Source organism: Athene noctua, chromosome 11 (assembly GCF_965140245.1).
Source record: "Athene noctua chromosome 11, bAthNoc1.hap1.1, whole genome shotgun sequence".
In the NCBI taxonomy this organism is placed as follows: domain Eukaryota; kingdom Metazoa; phylum Chordata; class Aves; order Strigiformes; family Strigidae; genus Athene; species Athene noctua.
The window spans coordinates 3,379,954-3,395,571 of NC_134047.1; positions in this window are offsets into that span (position 1 = coordinate 3,379,954).

A 15,618-nucleotide genomic window follows, 5' to 3' on the forward strand; every position below is an offset into this window, starting at 1 on the left:
CTCTCATGAAGATGTCAGGATATACCTTTCTTCAAATATTTGAAGTTTCCAGGCTTTTTATCGCTCTCAGAGACCCTTCCTTAGTCCCTTTAGATTGTTTAGTCCTCCACTAAAGACCTGCACTGATTACCCAGTGTGCATTTTTGGACAGACTATAAAGTCCAGTTACTAAATGGCAGTTATTCATATTACCTGAAAGTACAAACATTCTGCATGTATGAATACATTCCAAACCTTCAAGAGATGGAGATAAGTTTCCTGTATCACATAACCTCATTTTCCTTGTTGAATTTCAAGAGCCAATGTATTAATTAACTGTAATTTGGAAGCATATTGGACACATTCTACTCTTTCAGACTCCCTAAGAGTCCAAAGCTAGTGTGCATCTCAGGTGCTCCATTTAGTAAATAGGGAATACTATTCAAATTTCAGAAAATGCCATGATTTTGAACTCTAACCGTGGTTTCTTTTTTCCCCCACTGATTTGTACTTAATCATATACATGACTGATGTTTAGTGAGTGGATAGCAAAATCACTATCTCCCTAGGAACATTTGCAATCACTCTTAATAACTATTAAGTTTTTAAATGAGCTTACAGTTTCATTAATTTTCAAATGGTGGCTCAGCTGTCATAGGAAATGAATCATTACTTCCCAACAAACCTGAAAATAGTTTCTGAAATGTATTTTTTTGTGGCAGTGTTCTGCAGCAGTGAAGGTCTTTCTGACAATGTAATCTGCAGTGGAAAATAGATATTGATTTGTATTAGTATTTTCTTTTCTTAAATTTCTTCCTGGCCTTTGCAATTATGCAGAAGTGAGAAGTAACCGAACTTTTTGCTGTTTAAACTATCATTGATGCTGCACTGAAAATACAGAAATACTGCTATTACTCCAGGCAAGTTTGGAGTAGAAGTTTTGGCAAAATGATTTCAACAGCAGAACTGAAAAGAGAGCATTTCTCTTCTTCAGGCTTCGAGGGGCTTGTTAAAAGCAAACACATTCCAACAGCTTCATTTTGGGTATCTTTTGGTTTCAGTTTGGTTACTTAATTCCACCTGTTTTATTTATTTATTATTACTTTTACTTAGACAAGAATGACAAAATCTCCAGAAAGTCTTTCTTGGAAGATTATGCCAGTAGCTAAGTAAATGAGTGTTTCAAATAAAACCCATTTCAAAAATATGGTCAATAACAGCCCCATGTTTCACTGTGAGCCAAATCAAATAGTACATAGTCACTATTTTGATGAGAAAATTTTCATTGAAACTGACTTTACTGGAAAATCTGGTTTTCAGCTAAATTTATTTTTTCATGACTGAACGCTTTTTTCAAGTAAGTGTGTATTGTAAAAAAAAGATTTTTTTTTTTTTTTTTTTTTTTACTGCAGATGAACTATTTTAAGCTCCTAGCATTTACTATTTCTCTTCTTTGAATTCCCTACTCTTGCCAAACAAACGACTTAAGCAACTCTAGAAGTGCTATATGGGAATTCAGTTCAGATGCCTTCATCCTCTCCAATGTCTTATGTTCCACGTCTGGTCTACGTATTCATTGATGATCACAACCAGAGCAAAAGACAGGTCAGCAAGAGAATCCAGGACACTTCTTGGACACACTGACTAACCCACCATTGAATAAGCAAGAGGCACCAGTCTGACAAATCTTGGAGACACTGAATCGATACTTTACAATTCCGTCTTACGGTTTTCAGGAGACAGTTTTCTTTATTCAGTGTTATTTTCCTAAAGCTGAAATTTTCTACAGACCTATCCCGTTTTTCAGACCGGCTTTAATAGTAAAACACTCATATTTCAGGCCAGGAAAACAAAACTCTTGATACCATACATTAAAAAATAATGCCATACATCTGATTACTTTGGCAATGGCTTTAACACACCAGCTGCTTGACTCTCCCGTTGCAGATAGAGCTAAACACATTTTTTCTACTAAAGGAAAGAGAGCTAAGTTTAGCTCTTCTAATTGCATTTTAGTCACATGTATATAGTCATTCATCCCACTTGGAAGGTTTCAGAATCTTTTCCTTTATCATTGTGCTTTTCCTTGGAGGAAGGGGAAAAAATGTAAAATATTGCCTCTTAATTCTGCTCACTCCAAGAAGAAAGACCTATGGACTTGCTCTATCACTTTGAATTTATGATTTAGATTTAATTACTCTTGTAGAAAAGAGAGCCTACACACCATGATTTAAGCAAAGGAAGCTCTTCAACTTTAGTCTCTTCATTATAATCCTAACAGTTTAATTAATTAAGAAGGCAGATTTCTGTTATGGTTTCCATTACTTTTCATCAGATTGGGACCCAATGTTAGGACTATTTTTTCATTTTTGTAAGTTGTTACAATTCTTTACTTGATTTTTATTCACCTTGTATATTGGAAATATGAGCTGATATAATCTTCAGTTCAGTCCAATAAAACTAGGTTTACACTGAATATTTCTTCTTTTCTGCCCTGTCAGTGTCCAGGTGATGAGCTCATAATACATTTATAATGCTTTTAATGCTTACATTGTCTATTCTTTGCTAAATCTGAAGTCAAAATAACCATGGTAAATAATTCAATATTGGAATTTCAATAGAGAAAGAGCAAAATTATTTCTTCTTCACTTCATGTTTTCTAAAAGGATCTGTAGATGCAGAAAGATCCTGTACATATTCCATTAAATTCCACTCTGACCACTAAATTAATGGTCCAAGAAGAATACTAGACCAGTTCTCATTAATAAAGGTATTTCTGAAGAGCATTGTCTTGTTCTATCATTTGGGCAATACGTTTTGGAAACATGCGCATTAAAGTTTTGGGGCAAAGTTAATCTCCTTTGCCCCATTCCTAGAGTTGAAAGTAATAGATGATTGGAAATTCAATGAAAAAAAAAAAAAGATAAAAAAAATCTAAATCCAACCAGAATGCAAGCTTTACTCTAATAATTTTTACAGGATCTATGAAGTGTACCAATTAGGATGATATTTTTCCTCCTACATGGAAGAAATAATGCCAGAAGTACAATAAACATAAGAAACAGCTTGGCAGAATGGTTGGCATTTCAGGCATACTTGTGGGGGAGAAGATTTTGATAGCCAGATTACAGAAAATAAAGGGCTTTCCAGCTAATTAATGTACAGTCAAGTGGTAATAAAATACAACCAGTTTATGAAGTTTTGTGTATGTTATGTTAGAAGTACGTAACTGCGGGAGAGCTGAGCACGCACACGACCAATGTGATCAAGCAATGCCCGTTTATTACAACCAAGAAAGCCCTTTTATAATGTTCTCCCGCACACGTGAGTAACATGCAGTACAAGTCCTCAAGATTGGACAGTTAATTTAGCCCGCGCTTTGAACCTTTTTATGATTGGATAAAAGTGCTACATCAGCCTTGCCAGGCTTCCCGCCTTGTGGAACCTCCTCTTCCATCCCAACCCCTTCTGGGGGTTGTTTGTCTCGTCGAGTTTCTCCCCCCTCATTCAGGGTCACATCCTTATCGCATTCTTGCTCAGGCTGAGGCTCTTATCAGTCTTGTTCTCACGCAGGATTGCTCACATGTTCATTCTCTCGCAGAAAGTCCTCTAGAATCCCAACACATAATGGATTTATACCATCAAAGTCACTGAAACTCCTAGTCTTTCTATAAGAGCTTATCATTTTGAAGGCAAAATTGATTTTTAAAATCAGCAAGAAACGTGGGGTTTTTTTTAAATTCGTGGGGACAGGGAATAAGTCAGAAGTCAGTCTTAACATCCAGCCAATGAAAATACATAAAATTTTCATACTCTCATCTATACAGTATACAAAAAGAATAGGAATTTTAGAATTCATAGTAAGAGCTTCCTCTTGTCCACCTACTCTGGGTCCCTCTATTCACTGTTAGAAGTAAAGCTCTTATTACTTTTTCAAAAACTAAGGAGCAAACATTTTTTTCAAGTCTGTTAGCTAAGTCTACTTCTCCTCCTTCCCTCCCAGTCAGTGCCAGCTGCTCTCCTTTCATCTCAGTCATCAAAACTAAGTTCAGCTCCAATCAACAGTAGCTTTGCTGTTGACTTTTTTATAGCCAAGATTTCAGTTTCAAGGAATATTAAGAATGTGGATGCTAAGTGCTGTCACTTAGGCCGTTTTCCAGAAGACATCCAGTGCTATAGTACACTGACTTTATGCAGAAGAATGTGAAAATCTCACCGCTACAGTATGACTAGCCCACACTTATCTGCTGCATTAGGAGTGTTTTTCATCTGAAGAGGATGGCAACAGAAGGAAATTGCCTACAAACTTATCACCTGTATATGAATGTATTGAATTAAATTTTCATAAGATAACTCTATTAGATCTTAGATCTGGCATACTGTATAGCAAAGAAATAGGATTCTGCAATATATACATTCCAATAACAAAGGTTGAGCTAAAGAATAGAAACTTTAACCCAACAGAGAATAAAAAAGACATGTTAAATTAAGTGGAGGGCTGGGATCAGTCAGTATTTGATTTTACTGGAAGAGAGCAAGGTATTTTAAAAGCATTTAATAAAATCCAAGAAAAATCAGACTTCTGAGGTGTGGGGAGAAGAATGGATGATAGTGACATGGATACAGAGGGCTGGTTTACTAGTAAATTACATAAGCAATAAGCCTATTCATTTAAAATGTCACAAAAATTTACTTTTGCTGCCCTTAAGGACAATATTCTTCAGTTCCTGCTTTGGATATATTTATAGGGAAGAACAAAACTTCCTCATTTCATAGGTGTGATTCCAATGAATGCAGTTGAATGCATGAAGAATGCTAGTAAAATCCATCCCCATAAAGTCTCAGTCACCAATTGTGGTTGTATATGCCAGGGACTAGAGAACTTAAATTCTAAAGGAAGTCAGGAAAAATGCCTATCATATTCCCTTGAAATCTAGAAAAAATAAAGCACTAACTTTGTAGATGATTCTTCCACAGATTCTCCCTACTTAATTTCAAATAAAAGGACAGATATTTGAGTTTATACAGGTTTTTTTTTTTAAAAAAAGAGAAACAACTAAAGCGTGTTTCTGGTGGAGGTCAGCTTCACTCAGAAAGATGCATACCAAGATATAGTCAGACTGTGTTTAAACCAATTCAGTAATATTCCTGAATCTCAAGATTCTCAACCTTTACTGCATCTGTGATGACAACAGGCTGCTTCTTGAACAGAGTTTCAATGGCAACAATATGTATATTGGGTATAAAAGCTTCTCTTTGTGATAGAAGATGACAAAGTAGTACATAAGGTCCAGCTCTTGCTCCAAACCTGTTGCTTCCTCCCGCTCCATTTATGGATATGAATAAGATATATATCAAATTTCTGGTTATGAAGAGTTACATTTACAGTTATTTGCGGATCATAGATGAACAAAGACAGAACTGTGTTCCATGAAACTCACTATATATCGATATAAATACCTTTAACATACAAAAATAATTACCATCATCTTCCCCCTGTAGGTGAGCTCTCCAGAAATAGAGTTGGGGGAACAAAAAAAAAGACTGCTCCGTTACAGGTTGTCCACCTGTAGGTGTGTCCTTTCCTATGGAAAACAGTTCATTATCAGTGCCGGAACTTCTGTTGGCAAATGGCAACAATTCCAGATTCCCCCCTATTAAAGTGACAAGAAGTGGATAAGTACTGATTGCCAGAGTCCTCTTTCTCCCCTGCACAAAATTTCAAATATTTAAAAGACATTGGTATTAAAAATTCGTAATGAAGTAGAGTTTTGAGTAGAGCTGGCAACATTTTATTAAGTGTTTTTTAAGTGTATTAAATTATTAAGTTATTTTTAAGTGTATTAAGTATTTTAGTCAACAATGTGAAATGGAAATAAAATGGCAACAAAATATTTTTTTGTTTTATATGAAATAAGCTGGGACAAAGATCTTAAAAAAATTTCTCTAGTAATTTTTTCATAAAAGTTAAGAAGACACATGTAATCAATTTAACCTTGGGTCTAATATTGGATGAGGGTCTCACCTGTAAGAGTCAGACGGAAAAACAGAATCTCACTGAATCTGCTGCTCAAACATATCTTCAACTGGCTGCAAATCTTAAAAAGATTCTTGAAGAACTCCTCTGAAAACTTCCCTGTAATAAGCCTTCTAATAATAAATGTCAGTGCAGTTCAAACTAACAGGAATTAAAATGGTATTTATAGCCTGGATTTAAACTACTGCATAACTGACAAGTTGTGTTTAGAATTCTTATTGGTATAATTAAAGTGGCTTAATTGCTGTAAATGGACAGGATTCATCTGTGTGAATGCACACTTTCCTGTAGTTAAAGCACTACCACGAGTGGGAACAAGTGCCATGATATGAAAGGAAGTCAGAAGTTACAACATCTCCAGACTAAGATTCGCCTGTACCAAATAAAGGCTATATCTGACAGCCATCAAGAACTTCAGACATCTTGTGATAATGCTCCCAAGAATGTCTCTGGGAAGTCAAATAGAATATATGTGAAAGGAGATGGAAGCTGGTATCTGAGCAGAAGACATTGTCTGGAGTGCAGGGATCTCCACTTGCCCCCTAACCAAACTCTTGAACTAAAGAAAATGCATGAATAATTTTGAATATTTCCTTTTAGTAGGCTAAATCTTGAAGTTTTAGAACATTTTGTAAAATGAAAGTCCAAAAAGTTATCTGTGACTAGACAAAAAATCTTTCATTTAAATTCTTTGAAATGGCTTTATTTTTGTTGTGGCCTCTTTCTTTTAAAACACAAAAAATCCCCTCAAAATCCCACAATTTATAGACTTCAATACTTTGCAAAAAGGGATAATTTGTGAAAAAGCAGATAATTCTATACTCTTTTGCAAAGGTAAATTTTGTTTAAAAGGACCCTTTTGCAATAGGTTTGGTTTTACTGAAGAAATATTTTAAAAATCCCCCCCAAAACCAAAAAAGGCAAACGAAATACCCACAAGTTTTTGAAACACCATGAAATAAGTTCCAAAATACACAGTTCCCTCACGAAAGGATCCCATGTTCAGCTGCCCTTTCCAGCCACTTCTGAGAGAATCAGTGTCCTATGGGACTAATCTACTGATGGGAATCCCAGCTGGGCTTCAGAGTTTTGACAATGTTTTTCTATAACACACGCAGCAAGATCCTGGATATTTCCTTAAATTACAGGAGGAACTGCGTCGCTCAGGTGTCTTGAAAAATTTGGCAGCCTGTCCCGCCAGCGAAGTTCATTTAAAACCATATCACAGACTGAGCTACAAACGACTACGTTCTCCAGAGCTGGACCACTGACTGCCTGCTTTGGGATGCATAAAGCAGCTTTCAGAGCACAGCTGCTATGTATGCTTTTTATTTGTTCCTGCTTGCCTAATTAGAGGATTGTTTTTAAACATAGGTAAAAATGAGAGAAAGCTGGCTTATTGCAGAGTGCTGCAGACAACCAACATTATCTTGGAGACAGTAGTCTACCTGCAGATTTCTATATCCTCTTTTCTCTAACCATAGAGGAATCATCATTTCTTTGTACTCTAGACATTAATCTTAACTGTAAGAAAAGTAAAAGTCAAAGTAATTGTAAGAGAGTTATTGTGGGTGATTTAAATATTTGGTATCTAGAAATAAAACAATACATTGTTTACCTTGTTTTAAGCAGAGTACATTGGATAAACAGTACTCAAGACTCCTTCATGAACATGTATTTTGTATAATCTGGATATTACTTCACTATAATCCATTGTTAGTTTTGTTAGTGGGATTTTTATTTTTTTTTTTTTTCCAAATCATACAGATTTCACTCTGGAAGGTAAAAAAATGTTCAGAAAACATAGCAAACTCTCAGTCATATCAATTTTTCTCTTTAAGAGAAGCATATGTCTGGAATCTGATTTAATTAGCACAGCATATATCTGATTATATTAAATCATGAATGATTAAACCCAAACATCAGATATAAATTTTTATTAACTTTCTCTATTTACATTACCTCAGAAGTACTGCCTTGCTGTAGTCTCAGTGGACTCTCCAAAGCAGCAGCTGGATGCCTGCCCATCTCCCCACTTAGATCCGGGCCATGCTAGGCCCTGTAGCAAAAAAAGATTTTCATCAAAGGGAAGGGTTTGGTTCTGTCCAAGGAATAACAGAATTACTCAGTTAGAAGAATGTTTCATTGCAAAGCCCCTATCCTGCATAGATTAAAACTGCTACTTATACATACATAAGCACTTGCTCATATGTTTCCCCCAGAAGTCAAGCTGAACACTGGGTTGAGGTCCAATATCAATTCCTGCCTGAAAGTCCAAGACTATAACTGATAAAAAAAACCAGGCCATCCCAATACCCATAAGGTGGTTTACACCACAACCACACCAAATCCTGCTGCTCGGGTGTGATGCCATTCATACAGAATATTTTGACTCCACTCACTGCTAGCTCTCAATATAGCTTGACACAGATGCCTTACACCACAAATAACTTCAACCTTCCTGAATATAAACAGATTTGCTTTTAAATACTGCACAAATATATAGGGAAATTTCATTTTAGGATATATTTAAGTAGTTCAGAAGCGTTAAACATGTAACGGGAAATATGAAAGCAATTTTCTCTTTCTGCACATGTATGTGCTCTGCTATGTGTTAAAGGAAAGCTGAGAAGAGCAATGTTGTAGGATTTTTATAGTAATATTAAGAGACAAAAGAGATTGAGACTAGGAGATAATAAATGTTGTGAGAAGCAATTAATTAAAATGAAAAAGCATGTATGCTAGCTAACCATCTGCCATCAAGGGAACAAATTTACCTGGTATTAATTCTGGAGATAAACACAGAGCTGAAATACCAGATTGCACGTGGCAAACTTTGAGAACAAAATTATTCACATGCAAAAAGAAGGAGTATGGTCTATAGTATTTAATTTAACATCTTCCATGTAGCTCCACTGTCTGGAAACGAAAAACAGGCCACAGTTTGTTAGGAACAGGTGTTTCATACACACACTGTACAGCTACCTAATATTTTAAGACTATCAGCTCCTTGTAACATATCTTTTTGACCTGACTTTGACTAACACTTGGTACAACCTCCTCGAGAAGATTGCTCCATGAAACTATACAAACAATGAGAGTGGGAAATCTTGAATATTATGAATTGGAGGGAGAGGTCGTTCATACTGTAACTACAAACAATATTTGACTAATTTTAACGTATCTGGTTTATTAATTAAGAATTTCCAGGGAAAAATTCCTTTAACATAATGAAATACAGATGACAAAGCTCAGACATGTGAAAGACTCCACAAGCTGTATCAAAGACTGTAAAAAAATCTGCCCAAAATCACTAAATATACTGTTGGATACTGGGTGCAAGATATCAAATGGAGTGGTAGAAATATAGGAAGACTATCAAATAAAGATCTTGATCTCTATTTATACTGACCTCAGTTCCAAGACTGTAAAAAAATTAACTTCAATTATTCCAGATTAACTGGAAGCCAGGATCCACCATATATAGCAAGTAAGTTTATGTGATGTATTTGCAATCAAAGTCAACAATATCTGAAATCATGTCGACTGTGTGTCAACAATATCTTAAAATCATAACATCAGACACACTGAGGAAAGGCAAAATGACATTTTATAGCTTTGAAAAAGTACTAGCTTTCACACTTCTGTTGATTCATACTCTCTTTGAAGTGCTTCTTTAAAACAAAGAAACAAAAATCATAATAGAGCTGTCCATACAGCTCTTCATTTGCATTTAGGATAATATTTAAAGGAAGGACAGGGTGGGAGGACAAAATAAAAAAAAAGCATCAAGAGATTAGCTGAGAAGAGATCAGGTAAAGCTGTTTCTGCCAATAGAGAGCATATAATTTACTACCCATAAATATGCAGAGAAGCCATATAGAACAGTGTACACAAAAAGATATAATTCTGACTACATTCTTGCACTATAGATTTTAAGATCCCTTGCTCACTTATTTGAAATAGAAAGTGTCAGGAGTCTCAGTGACATTTACATTCAAAGGAGGACTCAGTAAAGGTACAATGTCTTAGACGAGACCAGTGAGTTTAACCTGTTAATTCAGTCAGGTGTTTGTATTTATTTTGGTTCAAGTACTGTTTTTTTTGGTTTTTTTTTTCCATAATCACTTGGATTAGATTATGAAAAATGACATTTTAATACTGACCTAACACAGCACTGTGAGTATCTCAGAGTCCTTTTTATATTCTCTACATATTTCTATAATACAAGTTATTTGCTGGAGACTGTCAATCTATTCTTCTGTCAGAGAAATTAATCTGTTGTGTATCTGCTTGGTTCTAGATGGATATGAAGTGCATCATCACATATTGATTTCTAAGCATTTGGAGTATTAAAATGAATAAAACATTTTCTTTACTTAAGTCAGTATTACACAATCAGAAGCAAAGTATCTCAGTCCGCATAATGTTCTATTAAACACACTGATTTTTTCAGTAGCAATAAAAACATCAGGCTATTTTTAGTTCAAATGAAGTACATGTTGACTAACATGTTGCAAGTTCTTTGATTTCACTTTTACTATTTTCCACCACCACTCCCTTCCCCACGTTTATTTTTCTTTCACTCCTGCTATAGAAAAACACCTGAAATTGTACAAGACGATAGACTAGATACTCTGCTATGAAAGAGGAAATGTCATTTTCAGCCCTATCACACTGCCACAAAACCTGTTTCTTTAGGTCTTCAACATTTATCTAAGTATGTTACAGCACTGTTGGTCCAGAAATAGAAAACAATAGGATACCCAGTAAAAATACTTGACAGCTAAGACCAAAATTCAGCTTAGCCTCATGAAAATTCTGTTAATGAGGGTAGGAAATGCTACAACAGCAATCTATACAAGGAAAAAAGTGAGAACACAGGAAAACGATAATTTCTGTAAAAGAGTTGGAGATTGCAGTGCTGTGCTGCTTCTGATTACCAGAGTGAAACAGCTGAATGCGGTGGTTGTAATGCTGCACATAACTGAAGAGCAGTGAAATATATATACACACACATACCAACAAAAAGAACAGTATCCTTTCTGGAGATACATACCTGTTATACCCATGCACACACAGGAAAGTCAAGAAACTTTTAGAGAGACTTTTGCATTTTGACAAATAACAAAGAATTACTGACTTTATTGGTTAGAAACCAGCACAATTTTAAGGTCTAATATTTTATGCATACGTTTTGCATAGGGATAGCAAACTATTTTACAAGGGTCCTGAGCCAGCAAATATACCCTGCCGATTTCCCAGCACTTCAATGACACAGATTCCCTGTGTCAGGTTCTGTTCTCATTTATAAGAATATAAATACAGAGTAACTCTGCTTTGGAGGAGGTGGTGACAGTATATAAGTTTTATTTAGGAAGGCTCCTTGCAAAATACTCTAAATCCATTGTACAAATAATGCGTCTCTCATTACTCTGGTCATACATTAATAGAAAAGGATTTCCTGAACGGTAAGTAAAGTACTGTCTATAGAATTCACACAGCTATACCAAACTCTTATACTCAACAGTAGAACTGCTACTGTGAGACATTTTTATGACTTACAATTTTGGCTTATTTCTGACATTAGAAAGTTTATCACTGTGGTGGCTCTGGACATATATGGAAACAACATGTTTTTTCAGCTTCTACATACTGACCCATGGTTCAGTCATAAAGAATCAAACTTAGACTCTTAAATGCATATAATTTGCTTTAAAAAAAAAAATAAAAATTAATGTGGACTCATAAAAAGTATTTTGGTTTTTAAGCATAAATATGGCACAACCTAACACAAAAGGAAAATGTTTTGTTCTCACTGACAAATCCTTCACCAATTTGTTGTCACAGAGCTAAAAAACCTCTCTTGCTCTGAGTTTTACTTCTCTTACACCAGGATAAAGGCAAGTCTCCACTCTGGAGACCCCCGTAGAGCCTCTAAGTATGGATTTATTGATATAAAATCTTGAGATTTGTTCCTGGCTATTCATGTGACTTCTCCACCCTTTTGCTACCCTTGCTGGCAGTGAAGGTAAGGATGTTCATACTCTTGACATTTCAGACAACTGAATTAAAGACAACATTAATTTATCTTTATATTTCCTAATTATGCAGGACAAGTTTAAACTATATAATTGCTGCCACTGTAACAAATCCAGCAGAGCTACTCTCATTTATGCTATTACTACCACCCTCATCTTTTTATTCTTAAGAAACTGAGCTCTTTCATATCAATATGCACTAATACCCTTGGAGCCCAGTAACTCAGATCATGGTTCTTCAGCCTTTAACTGAAATTCCACTTAATTAAAAACAAATAAATGAAACCTGCAGAATAGCCTGTGTTGAATTTTGTTTATCAGTTTGTACTTCTAATGTTAATATGAATAACATTTTAACTAAAAATATTCATAATTAAAACATTAGCACAATCATTGGACTTACAACTTACACATGAGCTGGTACAGTCAGCAGTTAGCAGACTGTCATTACTGTACGGACAGCCTTCTGTTGTCTTCTGGTCCAGCAGTAGCCCACAAGCCATGGGCTAAAAACACTTCTGTAGAAATTAAAGGAACTTCAAGCATCCGAGTGATCGATCTCTCACACATGCAAACACCCACACACTGTCTGTCTCTATTTTTTTCTTTGAAAATTAAATGTCAATAAGATATTATTTTTAGTGATTTATTTTTTATGTTAATGGAAGAATGGTACTAACAGATGATCTCAACATTTCCTACAAGATACGCGGGCTTCGATAAACATGCACCACTGGGTAGCAGAGAGATTCTGACAATCTTTTTCATTCCTTGAATACCATTTCATTGCACAACCTCCCATTTATTTCAGTGGAGATACTCATAGAGTATTTCAGTTTGAAGTACTGGAATCTAGCCCCTTTGAGACAGGTAAGACTTCATTTTGCATTAGAAAGCATGTACTTTTCAGTCTTACTTTTGAAAAAGAGAAACTGCTGTTGGTTTCAGTGAGTTAGAGACTGCAGAACTGGGTCACAGATTTGTTTGGATGACTTGTGAGAAGCTACCAATATGAATACAAACTTCACATTGCTTATGCACTGCTAATGCTTATTCTTAAGCAACACCCCCTACTATCCACACCTTGTTAGTCCAATCCTGCTCTGAAAATACAAGGAGAAAATGCAGTTCTTTGAAAAGTTATTTTGCGGAGAGCTCATGCTTTTAAGGAAACAACCTGCTGCTATTATATATATTTAAAAAAAAATTTAAAAATCTAAGATTTAAAATACGGAGTTCTTTTAAAATGTCATCAGTTTTCCTGGTCCAGCTGAACCCAGAGGCTATTCTCTCCCATAAGAAGTCAAAAAAGGTCAGTCTTTGAAGATTCGGAAGGCAAGATCAAACGCATCTGGAATTAAGTCAGTTCTCAAGTGCAGCACTACTTAACATAATCAAGTGTATTGCTTATTCTCAGTGCTTGCCTCTGCACAACTGCAGGATGCTGAGCATTGCTTTTGAATCCATTGGAACTTTACAATTATTCTTACAGGCCTCAAGCTCAAGAAGTACCAAATATCCTCAACTCATCACAGCTCCCAAGGTTACAATACTGTAATTCCATCATGCAAGAGTCAGGACTTCAGTGCCCAAATATCACAAAGAAGACAGGTTATTTCTATTTTCTATCTGATTTCCAAGACAGAAGAGAAAACAGTCTTCAACCTGATCCTATATGAGGATTCCAGCCCTCCAAACACATACCCTGCTCTTCATGCTTAGCTTTACACCTTCAACCCTTTTTCATTCAAATCAACAAGCACATATTTGCTACAGAGAAATCACTGTGGAAGTCCAATTTCTGTGTGCAGTAGGGTTGACTATTGGTGGAAATGCTCAGTGTGTGCATAGATCCCTGTATCAGTCATGTGTAGCTCTGGGCACAACATTCTAGACAAAATTAGTACAGACTGTAGAGCACTGAATTACCTTTTTGTGTCTAGTAGAATAAGTGATGCAGCCATAGAGTATATATCGTTGTGTTTATTATACCTGTTTTGAGCTTAACCTTGATGGCTAAGATGGGATTCATTGCATCAGCCATAAACAGACCTGTTGAAGTAAGGACAGCTCCCAAAAGACTTCTAATCAATGTACACCTCGTGTCTAACTTACACTGGCGTGTACAGCTCTCTAAATTTTGTCTCCTGTAAGTGAGCTACCCAGAAGAATATTTTCTCAGGCAAAATAATAGACTTCAAAGGACATATTAGGCAAAAGTGAGTAATTCTGTAATACTTCCATTTTAAAAGTATGACATATGAACAAAGTATCTCAGGCTGCCTAATTACATTTTTCTCCTCCTTCATGATATTTTCCAGATCACGTCTAATTGAAGAAATTGCTCTAATAACTTCTAAGCCATGCTGCTCAAAGTCATATTGATTATAAATAATATTAAGGTTCGTTTATTATAATATTATTTCTTGCAAGGGTGCCAAAATTGGAAGGTGTTGTTACTCTTCTGTGTACATCTTAGCTGTTTAAAACTGGACGTGTGTTACTTACATGAATGAAAATACAGTTTTCCATTTCTACTCTTTCAGCATTTCTTTCTTTTTATCTTACCTACTTAAATATTTATTTCCATTTTGCAATGTTCATCTCTCAGATCAATATATATTAATTTCATAAAACCATGCAGTAAAACAGTTTAATATTACGCTAAGCCATCCAAGGTAGCTTAATAAAACCAACCTGCTAATGTGAATACTTTAGAATGCAAGACTTCATTTCAAGCACAAAGGATAACTTTCCATGGTACTGTGCTGTGCTCTGTATACGGACTATAAAGAAGTTTGATGATACAGACAGCTAAGCTTAGATTGTCTGGCCTTATAAATAACTCACACATTTCAGGTGACATTATTTGGTGCATCTTTTTGTCTGCTTTTCTTACAATAAATGTTTTGCCCTTGTAATAATAGATGTCTTGCATTGAATGCAGTAAGTGCAGTAAGGAACAAGAAACGTTAGTTTAATGTCTGCATGTTGTCTATTAACTTTAAAACAGAAAAATCTGTGAACATTCATCAGTGTGGTCGTGTGCAGTATTAGGGAAATGCACAGCCACTGAAAAAGAATGTCGATAGCACTGGGAGCCAGATAAATCTGTTCACTCTCAGAACACGGCATTTCTTCTGCTCTGTCATCTTCCAAAAATCATAGCTTTGCTTCTCATAATGACACACCCCCCCGCCCAAGATAATTATGCCCTTATTTGAGTCTCTAGTATATTCAAACTGAAGAGCTACTCACAGCCTCTTGTTCACAAGCCCGTGAATGTGGGTCATGAACTGTCGCCCTTATCAGTTACAATTTTCCCTTCACTGACTGAACAGACAATGCAAGGCAGCATGGCAGAAACTTTATCCTGGATACCTGCCATCAGCAGTCACTTTGTGATCTTTAGAAAAGACCAAAAACATAAAGTTGCTTTATTCTGGGCAGCCTGTGATATCTACTCTAAAATTATACAAAAATTCTTATCTACAGATGAACTGAAATACAGTCTCATAATTTGATATTTCTTAAATGTTGATTTTTTAGGAACAGCAAATT